Below are 18,305 nucleotides of genomic sequence, written 5' to 3'. Positions count from 1 at the left end.
AAAAGAACTCAATTTTGAAAAATAGTAAACTGTTTTCTAAGAGAAACTCAATTATTAAAAATTAGTGCTGGCACCTTAATATAAAATAACACTCGGTCATTTGATAATAATAAATTCTCCATTATGAATAGGAATATTAAAATAATTGGTTAAAAAGACTTCTTTCTTGTCTCCATTCCTATCGTGTCTTAAATAAACCACTCCCAAATTATCTCCATTCATGTTATCTTATTTACCTACATACATACATTCATACCATACAAACCAAACCAAAAACTACTCTCATTCCAATTTCCAGTTTACGTTTTCACTGTTAACAATGGCTGAAGCTGCTGCTGCTGCCCTCGTCAAAGTCATTTTTGAGAAGCTAGCCGATGAAGCCTTCAAGAAATATGCTCGTTCCAAGAATATTCACTCAGAGCTCAAGCAACTGGGGAGCACGTTGTCCCAGATCCAAGCTCTGCTTAACGATGCTTCAGACAAGGAAATAACTGATGAATCTGTCAGACTATGGCTCAATAGTCTCCAACATTTGGCTTACGATATCGATGACGTGCTCGATGATGTGGCTACTGAAGCTATGCATCGTGAGCTGACCCCGGAATCAGAAGCAAGCACCAGTATGGTAAGAAAGCTCATCCCAACTTGCTGCACAAAGTTCTCACTAAGTCATAGGCTGAGTCCCAAGTTAGACAGTATTACCACCCGGTAACGATATTTAGAAAAACAAAAGGCTGATCTAGGTTTGATTGTGAAAGAGGAAAAGCCAAAAAATACTAGTAGAAGAAACGAAACCTCTTTGCTAGAATCTAATGTTGTTGGGCGAGAAGGTGAGAAAAAGAGATTGCTCAACCAGCTGTTAGTAGGTGAATCATCTAAGGAAAAGTTTAGTATCTTACCCATAGTTGGTTTGGGTGGAGTGGGAAAGACCACTCTGGCTAGAATATTGTATAACGATACGCGGGTGAAGGATCACTTTGAACTCATGGCTTGGGTTTGTGTTTCCGATGAGTTTGATGTATTCAAAATAAGTTAAACCATCTTTGAATGTGTGGCTACAGAAAACAAACAGTTCAAAGATGTAAATCAGCTTCAAATTGCTCTTAGAGAGCAATTTAAGGACAAACGATTTCTACTAGTACTTGATGATGTGTGGAATCAAAACTATGATGATTGGGAAATACTAGTGCGTCCATTTCATTCTGGGGCTGCTGGAAGTAGGGTAATTATGACAACGCACCAGCAGGATCTGCTAAAAAAGATAGGCTTTAATCATGTAGACAATCTCGAGAGTTTGTCGCATGAAGATGCTTTGTCTTTGTTAGCTCTACATGCATTAGATGTAGATAACTTTGATTCGCATGAAACACTTAAACCACAAGCTAAAGGTATCGTGAAAAAGTGTGGTGCTTTGCCTTTAGCTTTAAAGGCAATTGGAAGATTACTCAGAACAAAAACCGAGGGAGAAGAATGGGATGACGTGTTGAAAAGTGAGATATGGGATTTAGAAAATGCTGATGCAATTGTTCCAGCCCTAAGGCTAAGCTACCATGATCTCTCTGTTGATTTGAAGCGCTTGTTTGCATATTGCTCTTTGTTCCCAAAGGACTTTATGTTTGACAAGGAGGAGTTGATATTATTATGGATAGCTGAAGGGTATCTGAACGAGTCAACTGCAGACAAGTCACCAGAACGGTTGGGCCAGGAATATTTTGAGAAATTGCTATCAAGGTCCTTTTTTCAACCCGCACCTGATGGTGAATCGTTTTTTGTGATGCATGATCTCATGAACGATTTGGCTGCATTTGTTGCTGGAGAATATTTTTTAAGGTTTGAAAATCAGACGGAGATGGCAATGGAAGCTTTAGCCAAGTACCGACATATGTCATTTATGCGTGAGCGCTATGTAGGTTTCCAGAAGTTTGAGGCATTTCAAAGAGCAAGAAGTTTGAGAACCCTGTTAGCTGTATATGTTGGGGTAGAACAAAGCTGGAACACGCTTTACATATCCAATAAAATTTTGGTTGACTTACTTCCTCAGCTACCACTGTTACGGGTTCTTTCTTTGAGGCGTTTTAACATAAGTGAGGTGCCGGATGCCATCTGTAGTTTGAACCACTTGAGGTATCTTAATTTGTCTCGAACAAATATCTCAAAGTTACCTGAGAATGTTGGTAATCTTTACAATTTACAAACATTGATCGTTTTTGGTTGTGAGAGCTTGAGTACATTGCCTAAAAGCTTCCTAAAGCTCAAAAAATTGAGGCATTTTGACATCAGGGATACTCCGCATTTGAAGAAGCTGCCCTTGGGAATTGGTGAGTTAAAAAACCTACAAACTCTCCCCAAGGTCATCGTTGGAGGAGACGGTGACTTTGCAATAACCAAGCTTAAGGGATTAGAGAATTTACGTGGGGAACTTTCCATTGAAGGATTGCAGAAAGTGCAAATCCCAATGCATGCAAGGGAGGCAAACGTATCTCAAAAAAGGCTTACTAAGTTAAAGATGAAATGGGGTAATGATTCACAGAGAGGATCACTTGAGAAGGAGGTTCTTGCTGAGCTCAAGCCACACACTGATACGTTGAAACATTTTGAAGTTGAGTATTACGGGGGAGTAGAGTTTCCATGTTGGGTCGGGGATCCCACTTTTCATCAATTGGTTCATGTGTCCCTACGGGGTTGTAGAAAATGTACATCTCTACCGCTGCTTGGGCGGTTACCTTCACTTAAGGAGTTGTTGATTCAAGGAATGGATGATGTTAAAGTCATCAGTTTGGAGTTAAGTAGGAGTACTGATGTAACCTTCCCTTCACTTGAAATTCTAAGGTTTGAAGATATGTCTAGTTGGAAGGCATGGTCAACCAATAGCGAGGTAATGTTTCCACGCCTTCGAGAGCTTCAAATAATCAAATGTCCCGATTTGATTGATGTCTCACTTGAAGCATTACCTTCACTAAGAGTTTTGAGGATAGAGGGATGTAGTGAAAGTGTGCTGAGAAGTCTGGTTCAAGCAGCTTCATCAACCACTAAATTGGAAATAGAATCAATTTTAGGGCTTACGGATGAGGTGTGGAGAGGTGTCATAGTGAATTTCTGGGCGGTTGAAGAGCTATGCATACGAAAATGTGATGAGATAAGATACCTATGGGAATCAGATGCAGAGGCAAGTAAAGTTCTTGTAAATTTAAAGGAATTGAAGGTATGGAGATGTAAAAATTTGGTGAGTTTAGGAGAGAAAGAGGAGGATGAGGATAACATTGGTAGCAACCTCCTATCATCTCTTAGGATGTTGGTTATAGATTCATGTGAAAGTATGGAGCGTTTGTGTTGTCCAAATAGCATTGAGAGTTTGGTGATCAAGTGGTGTAGTTCAGTTAGAGATGTCTCCTTCCCAAGAGCAACAACAACAACAGGTGGAGGAGGGCAGAATCTCAAGTCACTTACTATAGATATATGGGGTTGTGGAAATCTAAAATCAATAAATCAATTGAGTAACTCCACTCACCTCACCTCTTTGTCAATAAGTTATTGTGAAAACATGGAGTTATTTTCTGATCTTCATCAGCTATCAAATCTCACCTCGTTGTATATACAAGGCTGTAAAAGCATAGGGTCATTTTCTGACCTTGAGCTATCAAATCTCACCTCTTTGAAAATATTTGGTTGTGAAAGCATAGAGTCATTTCCTAACCTCCATCTGCCAAATCTCACAGATCTGGGGATAGAAGGTTGTAAAAACATGAAGGCATTTGGTGACCTGCAGCTACCAAATCTAATCAGTTGGAGGATAGAAAGTTGTGAAAATCTGGAGTCATTTCCTGACCTTCAGCTATCCAATCTCACCATGTTAAAACATATGACTATCAGATATTGTCCAATGATTGATGCTTCCTTTCCTCGTGGGCTTTGGCCTCCCAATTTGTGTTATCTTGATATAGGGGGGTCGAAAAAGCCCATCTCAGAATGGGGCTATCAGAATTTTCCAGCTTCCCTTGTTCACCTAAGATTATTTAATGAACCTGATGTGAGGAATTTCAGTCAATTGTCCCACCTTTTCCCTTCTTCTCTTACTAATCTTAGCATATGGAGTTTTGATAATCTGGAATCACTTTCAACTGGACTCCAACACCTCACATCCCTTCAACATCTCATTATTTGGTTTTGCCCAAAGGTGAACGATCTACCAGAGACGCTGTTACCTTCACTTTTGAGTTTGATAATTGACGAATGCCCAAAATTGAAAGAAAGGTGTGAAGGAAGAGGCTCCCACTACTGGCCACTCATCTCTCATATCCCCTGCATCTACATGGACCGCAGGTACTTGTTTATTAAATACCCTCTGATTTCCATATGATAAACTGGTATTCTCAGACATCATGTGCGTGTTTTTATTTTTGTTGGAATAGGATTTGTTGCTCAAAACCTAAAATTGAATTTTAACGATGACATTAATTTATATGTTGAAATCAGTTATCACTTTTCATGAGTTAAACTTGCCAATGAATTATTATTATTATTATTATTATTGTTATTGTTTTGTTTGTGATTTTTGTTGATCTGGCTTTTGTAGATTGATAGGGTGGGATTTTAAGTTATTAATCAGTTGATTTATGTGATTGTACGGTTAATTTTGTTTTTTGGTTGCTAGTTTATCCAATGGATGTGAGTTGACTTTAGTTATGGTTTTGGTGTGGTTTGTGGAATTATTGAAATTTGACTGAAGTTACTTCGAGTCTCGATTACAAAGTTGAATCTGATTCACAAGTTGAAGATACAAATCAGAGTTTAGATCTGCATTTTGTTTACTGCGGAGTTATGATAAAGAAAAACATAGCTAATTTGATTAGTTGTATTAATACTTGATATGAAGTCTGTGAATAACTTATATATTACAACTAAACTTTTGCAGTCACATATCCTAAAGGATCTTCTGGGTGATGTAACATTCACAGTTGACCAGGTCAAATTCAAGAACAGAGAAAATTCTCAAGGTGTGAATTTTCAGGGAAAGTAACTTGAGTAAAGTGCAGTAAAACTCGCACATATAATTACTGATGAATCAGCTAATAACAGACAAAGTGTCGATGACATAAGTGTAAGTTCCTTTTAAGTCAACAACATTTGACTACCCCATAATATAACAAACTGGTTTTGATTATTAGTGTTCATGATATAACACAGGATTTATTCATGAAAATCAGTTGGATTCAATATTCAAAGTGAAGGTCTTAAGAAATTGTCGAATATCGGACCAGAGGCTAAGTTAAAGGAAAGGGTCAAAGTGCTTGATGATGGACAAGATCATTTCTGGTAAGCTTATACTTTTTTCCCATAAAAATGATGGGTGGGTTGGATAACGAGTTAAAACATGTTCGGGTTAATAATACTGTTGACTTTTTAGTAGGGTTGAACTGAGGCGGGTTGGAGTGTTGGACTTTGGTACAAACATTTTAGTTTTCTTTTGACCTTATGGCCAATTCATGTTTTAACTATGATTATAGAAAATATACTATTTAGAATAGTCGTCTAAACATTTTCTAAAGGAGTGTTTAAAAAGTAACATGTGTTTTGATTATGTTGTAATAACTTTAGAACCACTTGTATGGTTGTTCCTATTCTTTTGTAAGTTTTGGGGTAAAATGTAAATAAGGTTCCCCCTCCTAATATATTTTTTATGCCTAAAAGATCAAAGAATTATATTTCACACACATATTATTTATATTACACACACATTATTTGGTTGAGCCCATCTAAATATCACAGAATTATATTATGTGTGACACACATATTATTTGGTTGAGACCATAGCTTATTTGTTGTATATAATTGAATTGATTATAAAATAAATAGAGGTTGGCTTCTATACAAGACGAGTCTTGTACGAAGCATATGTGAGTATTTAAGCCATTGATCTTTTAAGATCAATGGCTCAAAGTAATCCAGTGGCATTTTCGTAAATATGAGATTCAAACAATTGAAGAAACAAATAGCAAAAGGGTATTCTGGTCCTTTCCCACTTGAACTCCTTCCCCCTTGATTTTCAAACGGCTATAACTTTTTCATACGTTAATAATTTTTGTTAATCATATTGAATGTGTAATCACGTAGTGGATTTATACTGAATGTGTAATCACGTAATAAGTATTCAAAATCACGTAGTCATGTGCTGGGTATTCAAAATCACGTAATGAACTAACGGGTATTCAAAATCCTGTAATTGTTTTAAGGAAACTATAGCAACGGGGTGCTCGAATTAAAGAGAATGAAATGCTCGTTAGTACGGTGTAATTTTAAGAAAAAATATTAACGTATAAAAGAGTTATATCCGTTAATGGGTTAGGCCATTAATATCAAAGTGTAATGTTTTGTTGGTGCACTTGTGTCTGTACTTTGTCTGTATTTGGTCTGTATATAAACGATGTCCTAAGCCTGTAAGTTGACCAGTCAACCATCCTCCGGAAGACTTGGTCAACAGTTAGATAGATGTTGTTCAGTCTCGAAGGATAGCCTCGAAGGATACTGGATCCTTCGAGGTGCTCGAAAGATATGGTTCGACCATGGTTCGACCATTAGCTATGGTTCGACATGGTTCGATCACTAGACCTCGAAGGATGATCCTTCGAGGTCCATGATGATCATTCGACCTTGTTCCAGTCGACAGATGATCCTTCGGACCATCTGTCGAATCCTTCGGACACGACATGCTGTGTATGGGTATAAATACCCATGCAGTGTTTGAGTTTCGGTAGAGATGCACACATAGAGAGTTAGAGAAACTCTGCTGAAACACACACACACACTTAGAGAGTTTGCAAGATAGATTGTAAACACTGTGCTTGTAACCGGAAACCTTCATACGCATTAATACAGTGGTGTTAATCGGTGAATATTGTGTTGTTGTGTTTGTTCTTGCATCTTCCCGGTTTGCTTGTTTAGCTTGGATTCCGCACTCGCTAGCAAGTTAGTATAACAAGGTTTAGGTTTGTTCTCGATCCTCCGAGAGGGACCTACAAGTGGTATCAGAGCCTCGCTCTTTACCTTGTTTAAAACCGGGTGTTTGTTCAAGTTCTTGGTGTGTTTTGAACACTTGGTTTAGCACCCGTTTTTGGTAGTTTTCTGCATAAAAACGGTTCCTAAACCTATCGGGAGTGTTCGGGGTCGGTTTGGGTAACATAAAAATCATGTTTGTGAAACTTTGATATTTCCGGCCATATTCCGGTCATTTTTCCGGTGACTGAACTTGAAGATAAGGTTTGCCATTTTTGGTAAATTTTTGACTTTCAAAAAGTTGGTGGAAAAAGGGTGTCTGCACATACCTTCTGCCGAAAGTTGTGCACCAACCCATCACCTTTTTCACCTAACTGTCACCTTTGTGTCAGTGTGTCAGCAGCCGCCGAAGGATATCTTTCGACTTCGAAAGATCATCTTTCGATTGGGGATAGCTCGAAAGATTAACATCCTTCGATTTGTCTTTCGAAGTCTTAGAGTCATCCTTCGAGTTTGGAATCTTTCCGAAAGATTGTGTCCGAAAGATAAGTTTACATCTCGAAAGATAAGGATCTTTCGTTGAGAATCTTTCGAGGTCTGTATTCGAAAGATAAAGATCTTTCGAACTTGAATCTTTCGTGATAATTTGTCGAAGGATAAGGATCCTTCGTGGTGAATCTTTCGAAGACTTTGCTCGAAACTCAACAGTAATCTTTCGATCACTGTTGATCCTTCGAACAAGTCTTGATCTTTCGATCAGATTGTATCCTTCAAATTGTTATCTGTTTATTGTTTAACTGTTTGTGGTGTGTAGGGCATTTGTTAACTTTTGATCAAAATGAGTTGTACAAGTCCATGGGATTGGAGTCTGGACTCACGAAACAATCAAGAGTTAGTCACTGCTGCAGACTGGGCAAAGAGTATGATACCGTCTCCATCTATCAGTCCGAGTCAATGGGCTTTGGTATCGAATCAAAACCAAAGTCTTCAAAATCTTCTCATCAGTGAAAGTGAAACGGGCAGCAACAACCGTCCTCCAAAGCTAAATCATATGAATGATTTTCCAACATGGAAAAACCGTTTTCACACATATGTTCAAGGGCAAAGCACTGATTTGTGGACGTGTTTCATCAATGCATACAATACTAATCTTGAAACTGCTGCATCGACTTCAGAAGGTTATGCAAACATGCTTGAACCTGACAAGAAGTCTTATGAACTGGAGAAGAAGGCTTTTGCAACTCTTACACAAGCGCTCAATAAAGATATTTATCATCAGTTCTCCTACTACAAGAACACGAAAGCCTTGTGGGATGCTTTGGTTGCTAGAGGAGAAGGCAATGCAGCTACGAGAAAGTCTCGTCATGACTTGTTGAAGAAAGAGTTTGATTCGTTTCAGTTCTTGGAAAATGAGACTCTAAATGATATGATCACACGTTTCTATCATCTGATCAGTGAAATGTGTGCTTATGGGGTTGTTGCTACTCAACAAGACATGGTGACCAAATTTGCTGATGCCTTGCCTCCGAAGTGGAGCTCTTTCATTGAGTTGTTGAAGCACACGGGGACTCTAGATACAGTAAATATCTATGAGTTCATTCAGAAACTGGAACACAAAAATGAGGAAGAAATCAGGAAAGCTAAGCGAGCTCCAGTTCCTCAAAATACTGAAATGTATCTTCCAGGCTTCGACATCTTAGCAAAGTCTGCTGCTGCTCAACAACCGAAGCTACAAACTGCTTTCGTATCAAACACAAGTTCTATCCCGTTTCCTCAATCAAATCCTGCTCCGGGTTTTGATTCAAGATCTTACATTCCAGTTCAATCACAGCCACCAGTTCAACCACAACATCAGCAAGCTCATTTTACAAGCAATTCTCAACCTCCAAATCCTAACACTGTTCGTGTTGACACTTCAAATCTTTCCCAAGTCAGTATTGAAGTTGCTAAGGAGCATGTGGAGCTAATCAATACTATGGTCAGTGCATACTGCGGCTTAGTTACGGGTCAGATTGGAAACATCAACATGACACATGAAGATTATCAACAGATCGACAAAGATGAAATGGAGTTGATGGATATTAAGTGGGCGTTTGCTAGTGCGGTGAGAAGGGCCAAAGACTTTATGGCACGTACTGGTAGAACATCGTTGGAAGGGAAGAAAGATACTAAATATGGGTTTGATATCAATGCCGTCACATGCTTTAATTGTGGCGAGAAAGGGCACTTCAAACGTGAGTGCACTCGGCCAACAAAACAAGGCAATCACAACCCATTCAGAAACCAGGATAGAAGAGTTGTGGCAGTCAACAACAACCAGAACCAGTCTGGACCGTCAAATACCAATCGGGCTTTGACAGTTCAAGGTGATGAAGGATGTGACTGGTCTGTGCAGTTTGGTGATGGTGATCAAAGAAGTGGAACAGCGCTTATGGCTAAAATCATTGATCAAAAGTCATCTGAAAGTGATGACAGTTCTGGTTATTCTGGGAGCTCAGATGAAGAAGGCTCTGTTTCTGGGGATAATCACTCAGAGCCTGATGTGAAGGAAGAAGAAGATTCTGACATTCAGGAGTTATTAAATGAAGCTGATGAGCTGAAGTGTCAGAAATCGATTCTGATTAAGAGAGCTACTACTGCGTCAAATGAAATGGAAAAGCTGTTATCTGAAGATGAAGCATTTTCTTTTCAAACTGCCTTCATGGCAAATGTAGCCTCTTCAAGTCAGGTAAACGTTGAAACTCCTACTGTCGTTAATTGTAAATCATGTGAATATATGAGGAGTGAATGCGAGAGAGTGAAGCTTGAATGTGACACAATTCACAGTCACAATCAGAGTTTAGTTGTTGAAATGGCTAAATGCAAAGAGGCAAATATGGCATTAACAAGAAACGAAACAGAGTTTAAAACTAAACTTGAAAATTTACAGAAAAGTGTTTCGGAAGTTAACAAAGTGGTTTATCATAAACAAGTTAGCATAAATGAATATATAAATCTTGTTGAGGAAACCAAGAAACAATTAGCCATTGCCAAATGCGAGCATGATGCGATCAAACAGAAATTGGATAGTTATTCTAACTCCCGATTTGTGCTTGATCACATCATCGATGTTCAGCAACTGAAAGGAAATGTGAGTGGTGTTGGATATAAGAAGTGTCCACCTCCTTTGAGAGGAAATTATGCTCCACCACCTGATGAAGAAGATATGCCACGGTATGAACCCAGTGTGCCTCTTGATTATGAGGAATTTTCTACTGGCCTAGGGTTCAAACCGGACAACACTTCAAGTACATCCACACCGCAGCCAGAAGCTTCAACATCCATGAAGCAAAGTCCTCCAGTTATCGAGGACTATGAGTCATCGGATGATGAAACAGAAGTGGATGTAAGCAAAAAGGATAAATCACTTAACGAGATGAAAGGAGTTGTCATCCCCATTGAAAATCACATCCTGTGTGATCCTGACACTCCAACTGTTTCATCAGAAGAGAAACAAGTGATAGATCCTGTCAAGGTTGAAGAGAAACCTGTGTCTGCCGTTAAAAGCAGTAATGTGTTGTACACATTGGTTGGAGATGATAAAATCTACTCAGATGATGTTTTTCCAATTAAAAATGTAAATAAATCTTTGATTGACAAAGTCTTTGAAGATAATACAAACAAATTTTTGGGAAAAACACTTCCGGGAGTTGTGGTAACACAATGTAACCAAATTCCTAAGGCTGAGATTAGGAAACAGTTTGGTAATCAAAGATCTCCAACCACTCAACAACCTACTGCTTCTAAGGGTAAACAACAGCAACGAGCTCCAAAGCCAAAGGCTAAAGTTGAATCAAAAGGAGCTCGTTACATGAAGAAAGGAAAAGATGTTAAGTTTGTAGCATCAAAAGGTACAGATAAAATTGAGACTTTTGAAAACAAGTCAAACACTGTTTTTGTACAACAAGTCAAAATTTTAAAGCGTAACAGTGATAACAATTACACCCAACACACAAACGGGTGTAATGAAAAAGCAAGTACCTCAGGTTCTACAGGCTCAACATCTGGAAGTCGATCAAGTTCTCCTAAGTCTGTTGAAAGGAGAACTTGCTTCAAATGTGGAGAAATTGGGCACATTATCAGAAACTGCCCAAATGCTCCAAAGAAGAAGTTGGTTGAAAAGGCTCCACCTGAAAGAATTCACCCCCCACGTCGTTCGGTTTCTCCTAAAAATGATAAACGAACAGTAAAAGAACAAGAAACTAAACAACGACGTAAGAACATAAAAACTGTTGAAAAAGTTTTAAAATCTGACATTCAAACAGTTCAAAAGGAACCAAGTATGTCACAACATGCAAAGCCAGAATCTTCAAAAACTGGTAGGCACAAACAAACTTGGTTACCTAAGTCGGGTGAAAACTCAGGGGGAGCAGTTGTTCTTAAAAACCATCAGGAGATCGATATCACTTTTCGTGATGCCCAGGGACGACCCAAGACCACTAAGGCTTGGGTCCCCATTCTCAACTGATGTGTTTATTTGACATGTGCAGGATGTTCTAGGAGGAACTGTTAATAGTCATTGGATTGTTGATAGTGGAGCATCCAGGCACATGACTGGCGACTTACGGCTCCTGTATGACGTGAGAAATATCAGAGGAGGGTATGTTGCTTTTGCAGGTGATAAAGGCGGGTACATCACTGGAGAAGGGAGTATCTCCAATGGTATCGTGTGTTTTGATAAGATCAATTATGTGAAGCAAATTGATCACAATCTTCTCAGTGTATCGCAAATCTGCGATAAAAAGTTCTCAGTAATTTTTGATGATGCTGGCTGCTATGTGCTGAAACCTGGATTCAAAATTCCACAAGAATGGATTCTCTTATCGGCTCCGAGAGTTAATGATCTTTATATTCTCGACATGAGCCAAGCGATTACTACATCTGCACAAGTTACTTGCTTTGTCTCAAAAGCCACAGAAAAGGAGTCTATATCTTGGCATAGAAGAATGGGACACATTCACTTGAGAAAAATGAACCATTTGGTGAAAAATAATCTTGTGAATGGTGTGCCTGTGAGAAGTTTTCATTTGCAAGATATATGTGTCTCGTGCCAAAAGGGGAAGCAAACAAAGAAGTCTCACCCTTTGAAGAAAATCAACACTGTCAGCATGCCACTCGAACGTCTTCATATGGACCTGTTTGGACCTATGAAGCACAAAACAACGTTTGGTGATGCCTATTGTTTAGTAGTTACTGATGACTACTCTAGATTTTCTTGGGTATCCTTCATGGCACACAAGAGTCAGACTCCTGGCATCCTCAAGGATCTTCTTACAATGTTGGAGAATCTCTATTCGTTGAAAGTAAAGAGGATCCGAAGCGACAATGGAACCGAATTCAAGAATCAAGTTATGGATGAGTTTTGTACTTCTAAAGGCATTCTTCATGAGTACAGTTCTCGTTATACTCCACAACAAAATGGTGTCGCTGAGAGGAAGAATCGGACGATCATAGAAACTGCAAGAACAATGTTAGTAGAGTCGGAACTCCCTATTCAATTCTGGGGAGAGGCTGTTTCGGCTGCATGCTACACGTTGAACAGAGTTCTTACAGTAAAGAGACATGGCAAAACTTGTTTCGAACTCCTTCAGAAAAGGAAACCGGATCTTTCTTACCTTGAACCGTTTGGTGCTCCTTGTACAATGATTGAACCGGATGGAAAGTTTGGTGCAAAAGCTATCGAGGGTTTCTTCCTTGGATATGCCACTCCAAATTTTCGTGTTTGGAATCTAGCTACCAAAAAGATTGAGCTATGGAGCGAAGTTAGAGTTCAAAGGTACACGAGTCCTGTTAGGGCTCCGGGTGATCCGTGGATGTTCGATTATGATGGGCTATTTGACTCCTTCAATCTGCCTACCTTTGACGAAGAATCAGCAGCGGCTAGGATGTTGTTGGAAAGTGACAACGCTGCTGTCTCGCCTTTGGTTAGACCTATTGTTGTTGATCCTCAAGTTTCTTCGTCTGTCAACAATATGGTTCAAAATGAGGTTTTTGAAGATGCTGCTGATTATAATGATTCCTCTGAAGATGATGAATATCATGATGCAGCGGAAGGATCTTCAGCTCCAGCTGTTCCTGTTCAAGGTGCCTCTGGTGATACACCTCATACGCAGAATATAGATACTGCTGAAGGGAATGCATCCACCACTACCCACATTCCTGGTGTGGAGTTGGTTGTTGATCTTAATCTTACAAATTTGGGTATCAATGCTCGTGTGCCAGATAATCCTGAAATGAGGATTCACGATACCCACCCCCAGCAGAATATCATAGGAGATGTCCATCGCGGTGTGCAGACACGTAATCAGCTGAGAAACAACCGGAATGCTGGTTTGTATTCAGCTATAAGAGAATCTGGCCAACAGAATGACTGGTCCTTCGCGTGTTACGTGTCACAAGAAGAGCCAAGAACGTGGAAAGAAGCATTGAAAGATAGTGCCTGGGTTGAAGCCATGCAGGAAGAATTGCAGCAATTTCACAAGCTTGGTGTTTGGAAGCTTGTTGAAAAACCTGAGCACTACAAGAAGATTGGCACACGATGGGTCTTCAAATGCAAGAAAGACGACCGTGGAGTGGTTATTCGAAACAAAGCTCGTTTAGTCGTTCAAGGTTTTCGTCAGATAGAAGGCATCGACTATAACGAAGTCTATGCACCAGTTGCACGTCTGGAAGCTATTCGGATCTTTCTGGCTTATGCCTCATTCAAAGGATTCAAAGTTTACCAGATGGACGTCAAAAGTGCATTTCTACATGGTGTGGTTGAAGAAGAGGTATATGTCGAACAGCCTCCAGGTTTTGAAGATCCTGTTCATCCCGATCGGGTTTGGTTGCTCAACAAAGCTCTCTATGGTCTTCATCAAGCACCACGAGCTTGGTATGCAACCTTATCTACATATCTGCTGGAGAACGGTTTTCGAAGAGGTCTTATCGATTGTACTCTCTTCATCAAAGAACAGGATGGAGATCTTCTTCTGGTACAGGTATATGTTGATGATATTATTTTTGGTTCTACTAATGATGTTTTGTGCAGGAATTTCGAGCGCATCATGCAGGATAAGTTCGAGATGAGTGCTATGGGGGAAATGAATTTCTTCTTGGGCCTACAAGTGCAACAAACGGAGTCTGGGATATTCATCCATCAGACTAAATATGTTGGTGACATCTTGAGCCGGTTTCAGATGTCGGATGCAACGCCCATTGGTACCCCATTGCCAACTAATCACGGAATAACTCCTGACTTGAAGGGTGAACCTGTTAGCCCTTCATACTATCGCGCGATGATCGGATCCCTTATGTACCTCACAGCATCAAGGCCAGACATAATGTACCCAACGTGCCTGCTAGCCAGATATCAAGTTAACCCGAAGGCCTCTCATCTTGCAGCTGTAAAGAGGATTTTTCGTTATTTGAAGGCTTATCCAGACACCGGTCTGTGGTATCCTAGGGATAATAACTTCGAATTGATCGCATTCAGTGATTCTGATTTTGGCGGATGTAAGATCGACGGCAAATCCACATCGGCTGGATGTCAGTTTTTAGGAAATCGCCTAGTCACATGGCAGTGCAAGAAGCAGACGTGTGTTGCTACATCAACATGTGAAGCTGAATACATTGCTGCCTCAAGTTGTTGCTCACAAGTTCTTTGGATCCAACAACAACTGCGGGACTACGGTTTTGAATTCCTAACTACTCCTATTTTCGTTGATAACTCTGCTGCTTTAGATATCACTAAAAATCCTGTGCAGCATTCAAAGACCAAACACATCGAAATCAAATATCACTTCATACGTGATTGCTTTGAGAAAAGGCTCATCGATGTTGTTAAGGTCCACACCGATGACCAACGTGCCGACTTATTTACCAAAGCTTTTGACAAATCAAGATTTGACTATTTATTATTGGTAAACGGCATTAAGGTCAAGCAAGAGTAAACCAACATCGGAAAATCACTTTTTGTAAATAACTTTGTGTTTTAAATTTTATCTTAGTTTATTGATTTTAGGGGGAGTAAATCCAAATCTTGAAAATCCAAAAACATTGAAAAATTTCAAAAACACAAAAACAATAGAAAATCAAAAATGAGTTTACTGGCGAGAAAAAGAGAAAATGATAGTACATCAGTGGTCTATCCAAACCTCTTTAAACCTTAAATGCAAAACGATAAGCAGCTCTATATAAGATGTATCGGTAGGCTCACAATCATTTTAAAGTGTGCAGGGTGATATAAATCTTAATCGACTGAAGACCAGGTGGGAACCATTCATTGGCATATGGTCTTAGTACCGAAATTTCGTTTGATAGATTGCCGAGGTTCTGAGATATTCGGTCTTTATGCTGCTTATCATCTGGGTATCATGGTTGCCTCTATAAATAGACGAAGTCTAAGATCTTCCATGATACTATACATACGTGTAAATATTACATACTGCATTCGACCTCAATAAGTGATCAACAATCACATGTCCAAATCAAATAAGTGATAAAATATCACATTTATCCGGGTGTCAAGTTCGTCTCTCTGCTGTACGAAAGTACTGACCTGTTCACGGACTTGCACCTGTGCCCTCATGCATACGAAAATCAAGTTCCTCATAAATAAGTGATTTAATCACAAAGGGCTTGTTTTCAAATCAAAATAAGTGAGAATCTCACATCATATACGGTCAAACAGATGATAATCGGTATACTCACCGGTAAGATGAACCCTCGTGCATACCTTGATACGGGAATGTGTCGTGATGTGGATGAACACCGGTCGGTAAGTATAAATCATATATTAACGTATCCCCTCGCCATGATTACATCTGATAAGTTGAGTTTAAGTGGACAACAATACCGATAATTGTTATAGGATGCTTATCTTAATGTTAACTAACAGAACAAAGAGAGTGCTTTGGCGTGACCGTACACTGATATGATTCTCTTACCCTCGAAACTCGCAAAAAGAAGTTTGTATATATTTATTTACTGCTTTCAGTCTTTACATTTGAGAAATACAAAAATACCAAAAAGATTTTATTTCTACTTTATTTTCGATCGTACGATGTTGGAACTCGAGTCTTCGTTACCTAAAATCTGAACGAAAACCGAACTGACTAAATCTTCATAAACGGTCGAAATTTGCATGTTTTGAAAGTTAAAAATTGAAATTGATAAATTTATTAAACTTTCAAACTGTCGGACGGTGTTTGATTGTGACATGGTCATTCGCGTGTTATTTGTTTATGTTAACTCTATTCCAAGCAGTTGTTCTCATTACGCGTTTAGATTTCTTGCATGTGCAGACTCTAAAGGCTAGGAGAACATGGTCGATGACATAGCTTTGGAATGAAGACACGACGTGAAGGCGCTCAAACAATGAAGATGATCGAGTTGCCGCTGGCCAATATCAGCACCACAAGGATCTCACTTCATAAAGTTAAAGTATTTCACAAGCATAACTCAAGGGGGAGCTTATGTTAAGGGGGAGTTTGTCAACACACTTCCTACATGATACGGGTAGTTTGTTGGTACACTCTCTACTTTCAAGACGTGAAGACTTTGAAGATCCTCAGACATTGAAGACATAAAAGGACATCAGAGTTTTGAGAACTCGAAGACCAAAGATCAATGAAGATTGAGACGCGTCTACATTTTTACAAGATCAAGACAAGATCAAGCTTTAGAAGATCAAGACAAAGCTAAAGACAAAGCTACAGCCAAGGGGGAGTTTGTTGGTGCACTTGTGTCTGTACTTTGTCTGTATTTGGTCTGTATATAAACGATGTCCTAAGCCTGTAAGTTGACCAGTCAACCATCCTCCGGAAGACTTGGTCAACAGTTAGATAGATGTTGTTCAGTCTCGAAGGATAGCCTCGAAGGATACTGGATCCTTCGAGGTGCTCGAAAGATATGGTTCGACCATGGTTCGACCATTAGCTATGGTTCGACATGGTTCGATCACTAGACCTCGAAGGATGATCCTTCGAGGTCCATGATGATCATTCGACCTTGTTCCAGTCGACAGATGATCCTTCGGACCATCTGTCGAATCCTTCGGACACGACATGCTGTGTATGGGTATAAATACCCATGCAGTGTTTGAGTTTCGGTAGAGATGCACACATAGAGAGTTAGAGAAACTCTGCTGAAACACACACACACACTTAGAGAGTTTGCAAGATAGATTGTAAACACTGTGCTTGTAACCGGAAACCTTCATACGCATTAATACAGTGGTGTTAATCGGTGAATATTGTGTTGTTGTGTTTGTTCTTGCATCTTCCCGGTTTGCTTGTTTAGCTTGGATTCCGCACTCGCTAGCAAGTTAGTATAACAAGGTTTAGGTTTGTTCTCGATCCTCCGAGAGAGACCTACATGTTTGACCCTTGAAGTTTTTTAATTGCAGTTGAAGAAAGAAGATATTCTGCAAATCAACAACACACATCCAAAATACTTCATAATTGGTGGAAAGGAGGCTACATCTATTTCCATTATTTGGTTCATTTACATGCTCTTGAAACATCCTGAGATTCAAGATACGGTTGAATAAGAAATCAAAGAAGCAGCAAACATGAGAAACAAATTCAAGATAAGCTTCATGTAACTTGGAACAAAACTCTCGCGAGTCTATCCTGCATCTCAGTGGTATGCAACTCAAATATTTAGCAATTTCTCATTCTTTAACTTAACCAAAACTTTGACTAATTAACATGGTTACTAGTAGTTGTTGGAGTCGTTCAAAATGGATCGGATTGGATCAATCCAAAGAACTTTTTGTCTAAATTTATACAAAAATAATAATTATTATTATTATTAAGTGATAGGGATACGGAGCTAATCCATGATCTAGCAGACTGCAGACTCGTATTTGGTGCAACTAGACAAATTGAAGTTATACGAGGATAAGTAATGGACAAATGTCTCAACAAGCCACACGCGTGGACAAATGCTATAGGTGAGTTTTCCCAACTCTCAGGGACCCAATTTCGTCATCTAGAGCTCCGATTTTGAAGTCAATGTTTTCCCCAATTAAGCATTTTTAATTAATTTCGCTTGGTTGTAAAAAACGGCTGGATTTTTTAACTAGATATTTATTCGTTGTTTTTTAGGTTGTCAATTTCAAGGCATCTTGGTGGTGGGATAAGACTTTGGGACCAATAGGTCTTGGGTTCGATTCCCACAAAGGGGGTTTTCCCATATTTATTGGGTTTCCTCCTGAATTGGTGTATAGGCATTATGCCTAGTGTAGATGGATATGATCGGGTGGTTCCGCTGGTGGCACGATGATACTCCAG

At 39.4% G+C, this 18,305-nt stretch overlaps 1 long non-coding RNA gene and 1 pseudogene across 1 annotated transcript; both read left to right on the top strand.

Moving 5' to 3' along the window:
- The first annotated feature begins 319 nt into the window (after positions 1–319).
- On the top strand, positions 320–4,489 carry LOC110900669 (annotated as a pseudogene).
- A 487-nt stretch (positions 4,490–4,976) lies between these two features.
- On the top strand, positions 4,977–18,084 carry LOC110897646. Its single transcript, XR_004876557.1, has 5 exons — positions 4,977–5,098; positions 5,185–5,313; positions 17,417–17,551; positions 17,605–17,655; positions 17,829–18,084. It is a non-coding gene; the product is annotated as an uncharacterized LOC110897646 (long non-coding RNA).
- The last annotated feature ends 221 nt before the right edge of the window (positions 18,085–18,305 follow it).

This window comes from Helianthus annuus, chromosome 13 (assembly GCF_002127325.2).
Source record: "Helianthus annuus cultivar XRQ/B chromosome 13, HanXRQr2.0-SUNRISE, whole genome shotgun sequence".
Lineage (NCBI taxonomy): Eukaryota > Viridiplantae > Streptophyta > Magnoliopsida > Asterales > Asteraceae > Helianthus > Helianthus annuus.
The sequence above is the reverse complement of the archived record's forward strand: the minus strand, read 5'-3'. Positions and strand labels throughout refer to the sequence as shown.